Source organism: Amblyomma maculatum, chromosome 1 (genome assembly GCF_055883805.1).
Source record: "Amblyomma maculatum isolate TAMU_Amacu chromosome 1, ASM5588380v1, whole genome shotgun sequence".
Taxonomy (NCBI): Eukaryota; Metazoa; Arthropoda; class Arachnida; order Ixodida; family Ixodidae; genus Amblyomma; species Amblyomma maculatum.
Window position 1 is genome coordinate 248,338,136 of NC_139344.1, and position 8,612 is coordinate 248,346,747.

The following is an 8,612-nucleotide window of genomic DNA, read 5'->3' on the forward strand; positions in this document are numbered from 1 at the left end:
AATTGTCACACCTGACAGCTTGTACCAGTTTAAAGTCAAGCCGCTCGGACTCTGCTCCAGTGATCTTTGAACGAAGGATGGACTCCCTTCTTTGCGCATTTATACTTCGTCTCACAAGATATCAACAGCACTGCGAAAGGCAGAAGTGCCTCTCGCCCCTGTGCACTATAATAGAGAATTGTGCTCTTACTGTCACCGCCGCCAATTTGTGGGACACGAGGTGCATAGGCGCACAATTGCCTATTGTAGTGCGCGTGATCGTGATTGGACCAGGGTGCCTCTGCCTTTCGCAGTGCTGCAAACATCTTGTGAGACAAAGTATAAGTGGACAACCTGTCTGTGCTACCTCGACTACATCGTCGTTTTCTCGCCGACCTTTTCTTCACACCAGTACAGGGGCTTTATTCTCACCGTGTTCCGTACAGCCGGCCTCCAGCTCAATTCATCAAAATGCTAGTTTGGTTGCCGCCAACTCGCCATTCTTGGGCATATGGATGATGCCGCCGGAGTGCGACCTGATCCAGACAAAATTCAAGTGGCTAAAGACTTTCCGTGGCCCCAGTCTTCAAAGGATGTGCGCAGCTTTGTTGGCCTCCTCTCTTACTTTCGCCGCTTTTTGCCCGCATCGCTCGTCTTCTAACCGACCTTCTTAAGACCGACACCTCTTTCACATGAGGTCCTGCCCAGCAAAGGTGCGTTTTCAACGCTTATAAGCTTACTGACGTCTCTCTCTGCCTTGGTTGTGTCTTTAATCAAGCCTAAATTATTACGCAATGTCCTGCGATTTGCAATGAATCTTTGGCACGAGCTGTTACCAAATGTTCGAAATCGTCACACACATTTACAGCACAGAGGGCTGCTGGCTATACCGATTTTATGTAAGAAGTAGTTTGTGTACGACACATTCAAGTGAATTCGGTGCAGGCAGTTACGATGGCATCTGCTTAAATTTTTTGGAATTCGAAAGGCGTTAGTCTGCGCCTTAGGACCATAGACACCAAAATTTGGTGGCATTTTTCTTCTCGTTAATGATGTGTAAGTCATTCTGTATATCAATCCTTACGCAGTTTTTGTTTACGACCGCTAATTAATTTATAATTGAATTTTCTTTTCTCGCAAGTTTCAGTTTCAGCAGACGAGAGATGGCTGTGACGTCACAATCATGTCTTGATATGCGGCATGAAAAAAACAGCGATATAATTGCTCATTCTTCACTTGCAGTGATTCCTGTTCTTGAGGCAGGCTGGCTTTATCATTGTGGTGAATTCAAATGGCACAACTATTATTATTTTCATCCCTCGCGTGACCTAGACTTGACGGTGACGTCATAGCCATCTCTCGACTGTTGAAATCGAAACAGGTGAGAAAAGAAATTCGATTATAAATTATTCAGCAGTCGTAGGCGAATGTGACATGGTGATCCGTGCACAGTAATGTCCTAGGCACCATTACAAATAATAAAACACGAACCCAGAAATTAGGTGTCTAACACGTCCACGGTCCTTGATGTGATGGGTCTTCGGCTGCACGAGCTACAAAGAACTAGAGACCCTTTGAAACTCATCTGTGTGTGATTATGTGTGTGTGAAAGTGTGTCACAATTTTTTTCTTTTTTCATTCATTTTTCCCGTCCCCTTCCCCTCTTTGTCACCTCATCAGGAGATGCTAGGTTCAGCACCAGACAGACGCATCTGCTACCATTAACATTGTGTGTGTGTGTGTGTGTGTGTGTGTGTGTGTGTGTGTGTGTGTGTGTGTGTGTGTGTGTGTGTGTGTGTGTGTGTGTGTGTGTGTGTGTGTGTGTGTGCGCGCGTGTGTGTGTGTGTGTGTGTGCGTGTGTGTGTGTGTACGTGTGTGTGTGTGTGTGTGTGTGTGTGTGTGTGTGTGTGTGTGTGTGTGTGTGTGTGTGTGTGTGTGTGTGTGTGTGTGTGTGTGTGTGTGTGTGTGTGTGTGTGTGTGTGTGTGTGTGTGTGTGTGTGTGTGTGTGTGTGTGTGTGTGTGTGTGTGTGTGTGTGTGTGTGTGTGTGTGTGTCGCACCTGACGGCTTGTACCGGCTTAACGCGGTATATATTTATATATACCGCATGCCCCAGCTAATTACTTGAACCAAGGGTTAAAATATCAAATATCTAAGGTAGGCCAGGGAAACCAGTTGCATACAACTGTCAGCCGCCTTGCGCACCACAGGCAGTTTTTGTTTTGCAATTACTTTCTTAGCGAATTATATCAATTTTTCCAATTTTCTAAATAGTGACTTCAGGCCATAAATGTAAATTGGGAAGTTGAAAAGCACCTTCAGAAACCCCCATTCCAATCATTGCGATAAAAAAAAGCGTCACACGTTTTTTTTTTTGTTTTTGTTTTTTTCAGGCTCAAAAGAAAGCCCGTGAAATATAAATAAAACCACGTGACAAGCGCATTCGCGCGCCACGGTTGTGTTGCTTTCAGTCGTGGTTTAAGTGAACGAAATCAGCTGCGGCCGTGTCTCTTCGGCCCCTTATAGCGGCAGGCCGATATGACTGCGGTGGTTTCTTCGCCCGCGTCAGCCTGCCGGCGCACGTGACGGTGCAAGTAGCAAGCAGCGAGAGCGGAGAGCTCGCTCCAACTCTCCGTAAAATATACAAGCGTGCCCTCGACCTCCCGGTCAACACCTCCAATGAGCGCCTATTTGGCCTGGGGATGGTGAACACCTTTAATAAACTGCGAGAGGCACACTTGATGAACCAATACACAAGACTGTCTAAAACGCTGTCGGGTCGCCGTCTCCTTGCCCTTACCACACATCCACCACTCAATACATTCGGAAGAACGCGTTAATATCCCAACAGAGTGGAGATATGCTTTGCACGTGCGCCCTCTTCCGGCCAACATGACACGAGATGACCATAGTGGCAGAAGTCTCGTGCGGACGGAAGCCTTGGCTCGCCATTACGGACACAAACATGGAGTCTTCTACGTGGACACTTCCGGCCCGCACGATGGTGGTTGGTACACGGCCGCAGTCGTTCATCAAAACACTGTAATAAATGGACTCACTTTCCGTGCACACAACATAACACACGCGGAAGAGGTTGCCATCGCGCTAGCCGCCGCAGATCAGGACTCACGGGTCATCATGACCGGCTCGAGGGGCACCTGCCGCAATATCGAGCAGAGGTACAGCCTTTATCAAAAATGTAGAACCCAGGGGGTCTGCTTCTGAGCCGCGTAGTGGCGCTGATTTATCATTAGTGGAGGTCCTTCACACTGGACAGGGTAGGACAAAAGGTCTTCTTGTCATCAAGAAATTCGGGACACTGGAAATTCATTACGAGGCGCACGAAGTGGTTCAGAAGCAGATCCCCTGGGTTCTAAACTTTTGACAAAGACTGTACATACCCTACTTCGCCAGCAAAATTTTACAAAACAGCGATTATCTCGGTGCCCCTGCGCATCGAACGATTATCTGGACTCCGGCTCACACTGGCCTCGAGGGAAACGAAACGGCCGATGCCGCCGCCCGCGCGCTCACTTGAGCACCACAAAACGCGCTAGTCACATGATTTTATTTGCATTTCATGGGCTTTTTTGAGCATGGAAAGAAGTATGGACGTGAGACTTTCTTGCTCGCAATTAATGGAATGAGGGTTTCTGCAGGTGCTCTCCAACTTTCCAATTCACATTTGCGGTCTAAAGTCAATATTAACTAAATTAGAAAAATCATAATTAGCTAATTAAGTAATTTTAAAATACAAAATTGCCTGTGGTGTGCAAGGCAGCTTGGTTTCCCTGGTCTACCTCTAATATATTATTTTTTTACCCTTAGTGCGAGTTAGCTGGGAAGTGGTCGAAGTAAAGGAATATAGATTTTTTGGTTCCTAAACGTAAGGCAAGATTAAGTGCAAACAGTATTAATTGTCACAGCTAGGTGGCATGCACCGCAACCTCCCGATTCAAAGGATTCTGCTCTATCCGTAGCTCCATATGCCCGTGCGAACACTTTTTGCGTCCCTGTCGTGCCCTGTAAAAGGGGCGCGAGAGTGGGTTGATTATGAGCAACATCATTCTGTATTGCTTCGGGTACTGTCTCCACACTTTTAAACAATGTCGGTAACTACTTCGCGCTAGTGGCGCAAGCGCTTGTGTATCAAACTACAAGAGGCATGCGAGAAACCGAAACCAAACATTGCGGCCTCTTCACTATCAGGTTTAGCAGGCAGCAGTTGTGGCAACCCTGTATTGTGGAGACGCCATAATTAGGCACCCTACCATAATGTTGGGTGGTTCGAATCTAAAAGCACACAGCTCAGATTTCACCGACACCGTGTCATGATTCGCCGTAGGCCCTCTCTCTCTTTTTCTTTCCCTCTCTCCGATGTTGCGTTGTGCGTGCCATGGTGGCCAGTAAAGCTACCGCCGACTCCGCTGTGCGCTGAAAGTGGGCCGCTGGGGCCCTATGGGAGTGTCCTCTCTTTATACAGGGTCTTGAATATTTGGGGGCCGGGTTTTAAAAATTTTCTATGCAAAATCTACCATCCCATTCGAGCTGAAATAACGTTCACAAAGTAGCAAAATATGAAGGAAAAACTGCTCTCGGCGAGAATCGAAAAGCTGTTTTGACATGGTGCGTCATCTGTCGGGCAGCGAGGCAAGCGTGCCCGGCCGTTCTCGAGGGAGGGAGAGCGCGGAAGACCGGTCGTGGGCCGGGATGGCGCTTGCCTCACTGCTCACCCCACCCCTCCCAACATCCCACTTCCCCATCCCCCGGACAGTGCCGCCGCGACATTAGGCCGGCATAACCTGTGTCCGGTTCCCCCCCCCCCCCCCCCCCCCAAAGTTCCCAACCAACCAACCAACTGCTCGTCAGATGACGCACCATGTCAAAGCAGCTTTCGACTCTCTTCTGCGATAATTGTACACGCCGCCGAGAGCAGTTTTTTCTCGATTTCGAAAAATCTAGGCAAGTAACGATCTTGAATCACTTATCAGATAACGTAGACCATATTTCGCTACTTTGTGAATGTTATTTCAGCTCGAATGGGACAGTAGATTTTGCATAGGAATTATTTAAATCCCGGCCCCCAAATATTCAAAACCCTGTATATATGTTACTCTTTGGCCTGCGGACCACCACCAAGGCGAAGACCGCGACATCGCCTACGCTAGCCGCCTTCTCTACGACGCCGAATGCAATTATTCTATTACTGAGCGCGAGTGTATGGGCTGTCGCTAAATTCCGACCTTATTCCCGGCTGTCTTGGTCACTGGACACTGCGCCTTCAAGAATATGCTTACAACGAGGTGTACAAGTCGGGGGCGCCTTCGTCAAGACGCCGGCTGTCTGTCTTGCTACCTTGTCGAGCCACGTGATCGTGGTGACACAAAGCCATCCCCTGCATATTCGCCCTCTCCAATCTCGTCAACATCGGAGCCGAACAGCTCAATGACCCATCTTCAACCCCCATCTTTGAAGGCTGACATCTAGATCGGGTTCTTCTCTACAGCTTTTTGTTGCGCAAGATGGTGTCCTCTACCGCCATAGCCTACCCTCCCCTTCTGTTGGCGATTCCTATAGTGAACTAGAATATAGCGATTCCCAATGCAGCTCCGCTGGGCCACCTCGGTGTTTCACACTAACGACCGGATGCGGCGTCGTTTTTTGTTTAGCTTGCGACACGTGTCAGTGTAAGAAAAACCATCGACCTGGAGCCGTTTTATCGCGTTGTGCTTGACCAACACGGCTCGACCTTGGCCCGTTCCCGGCATCACGTTCAGGGCCCGTATTCCGAGTTTGCGTCGTTATCGTGAGTGTCCTGTCTCCCCGACCTCGAGTCTGATTGGTGGAAACACACGAAAATGATGTTTCACCCTCTTCCGGTTCCGCAGTGGCAACACACAGTTCCGAGGTTTCAACCAATCAGATGACTCGTTGTCACGTCAGATAGCGACACTTCGATAACGACGCAAACTCGGAATACGGGCCCAGATCACAAATGAATTGCAGTGGCAACCGATTATGAGACACTCTACGCCATCACACAAGCTTTACCCACGAGCTGCACTACGGATGTCGCCGATTTTCTTTTACACAGCGTCATTTTTCATCACGGCACTCCCCGCCAATTAATCACAAACCGCGGTCGCTACTTTTTGTCCCGAGCTATTGAAGATATTCTGCGTTCATGTTCTACAAAGCGAACGCGTATCATCCCCAAACCAACGGCCTTACCGAGCACTTCAACCGAACACTAACGGACATGCTATCCATATGTGTATCACCTAGACTGGGACCTCGCGTTGCCATATGTGACCTTCGCCTACAATTCTTCGAAGCACGACACGACAGGCTGGTCCCGAACACCTACGCACGTCACGCCATTGCTCAAGCCACTGAAGCGTGCCAAGTAGCCTGTCGACGGCTCCTCGCCTCTCAGACTTCCCAGAAAGTCTGCCTACGATAAGTGCCAATGCCATGTATCTTATGATATTGGTCTCTTGGCAAAACTTTTGCCCCCCTGCAGTGGCCATCATGTGGTGCGCCATGCCACTAATGTGACGTATATGACTTGCCCCTCCAGCACCCGCATTCTCCTCCTCTCGCCCCGTACTGACATTGTACATGTTTCCCGCCTTAAGCCATACGAACTCACGCCTTCTTTGCCTTTTTAACTCCTGAATGGCGCTCACATCGCCGGGGGTCATGCTTCGAGAAGATGAAGTCTTTTCCTCCTTTGCTTCGAGGAAGGGACAAGGAGATGACGACGAAGTGGGACTGTTTCCGTGGTGCTGTTCGCTGCTATGCCATTTGCGGCTATAAATACCTTGAGTCTTCACGTAACAATATTAAGAGGATGCAGCCTACTTTTACCGTACAAGTGATTTCATAATTTCTGATAGCATGCAGAAATTATAAAATTATTAATTGCACAATTGCAGGCACAAGTCCATGTTTTGAATCAATTTGTGCCAGTGGCAAATGAAATACGAAAAATCATGTTGCTGCCAAAATTACCAAAAATTTAATCAATGGCTCTTCAATGAAAATAAACCAGTGTTAACTAGGCAGAAAATGACTACTTGCCATGCTGGCCTATTATGAAGAAAATATTATGAAGTTTTGCATAACATGGTTACTGTTACAATATAAACTGCAACCAATACTGTGCTATGTTTTAGTAATTAAGATATTGCATTTCTTCAATGGTTTTTGATGTTTGTTCATAGCTTGCTCCACTTAGTCATCTCAAGGTCAATGAAGCTAGAGCTTACATGCACCAGTCTGCACAAACTTTGCAGAAATAAAAGTTCCGCTTCTTCATTTGATAGCCATTTCAAATTGTTATAGCAAATTCTAAAGGTAGCAGCATTCAGCAGCCCTTAACACTAAAAGCATTCTTTTGCAGGTTGCACCTCAGTACCATCTATGGCGTACAATTTTCCTGGTTTGGTGCTTCTGTCCGTACAAGTGGAATGGTTGCAAGCTGATTCGGGAGAGCCTCTACACAAGTAGGAATATGCGGATCTTGAGAATTATTGCTTATGTTTTCTACGAAGGAGCAAGGATGCTGACAGTTCAGTAATGACACATAGAAAACAAGCAGCCAGGAAGTTGATTGCCAAGAGGACATCAGAAGTTTTGGTTTTTCCAGCAGCCAAAAATAAAAGACTCGCACTCAAGCGCATTGTATGTATAATTTGCATGGACGTCTCTGGACATCAAAGGCAGTAAAACTGCTTGACAGGTAGCAGTACAGGGTGTCTAGAAACTTGTTGACACCTTGCTACTTACAAAGCTTCATTTCATTGTGCTTAGTGCAGTAAAAGCATATAACAGCAAAACAAATAAGAGATACAGTGATACAACAACACAGGAATAACTTAAAAACAATGTTACAAATGGCCACAAAAACAGTGTAAAGACAAGTGTATAAGAGATACAGGGATAATCCACTAAGTAATAGGATTGCTAAACTGTAAAGTACATACGTGCATAATTTAATCATTTTGAGCATATAAGATCAACCAATAATACATTTCTGCAGTAAACCATTGAGTTGGCCCAGTAAACCATTAATTTACCCCACTCAGCTAAATTATTCATGCTTCAACATTTTGAGTATTTCACCATTAAGTGTTTTTACAGAATAGTCTGCAGTGAATGCTGCTCGACAGCTTGAAATTTCCAGGTTTGAATTCCTGACTATATCTTTTTCATGGTACTTGGCACCTGATGATTTAAAGGGCATATACACTAATATGTATGTTACAGGCTTGCCACAGTTCACCACAAGACATAAAAACATAAAATATAGTCATCATTTGAGAGCTCCAGTAAAATGAGCTGAATGAATGACTAAAGTAATCGCACTTAAAGCTTCCACAAAATAAAGGAAGTATGTGCTCAGTAATGCTGTGCTGTTTTCCTCATGCTTTTGTGTCACATTGCTCGCAATGGCTGCGAAAATAAAAACGCAGATAAACAAGATTATATTAAAACCATAGAAACACTGCTCTCTCTCACGGGTTTATTTTTCTTGGGCCAGTAAACGGGAAAAGCCACAATATGTACGTGCTCCATACAGAGCTTCCTTGAAGTGGAAATGCAGTATGGCATGGAGTAGACACTGTCAGGA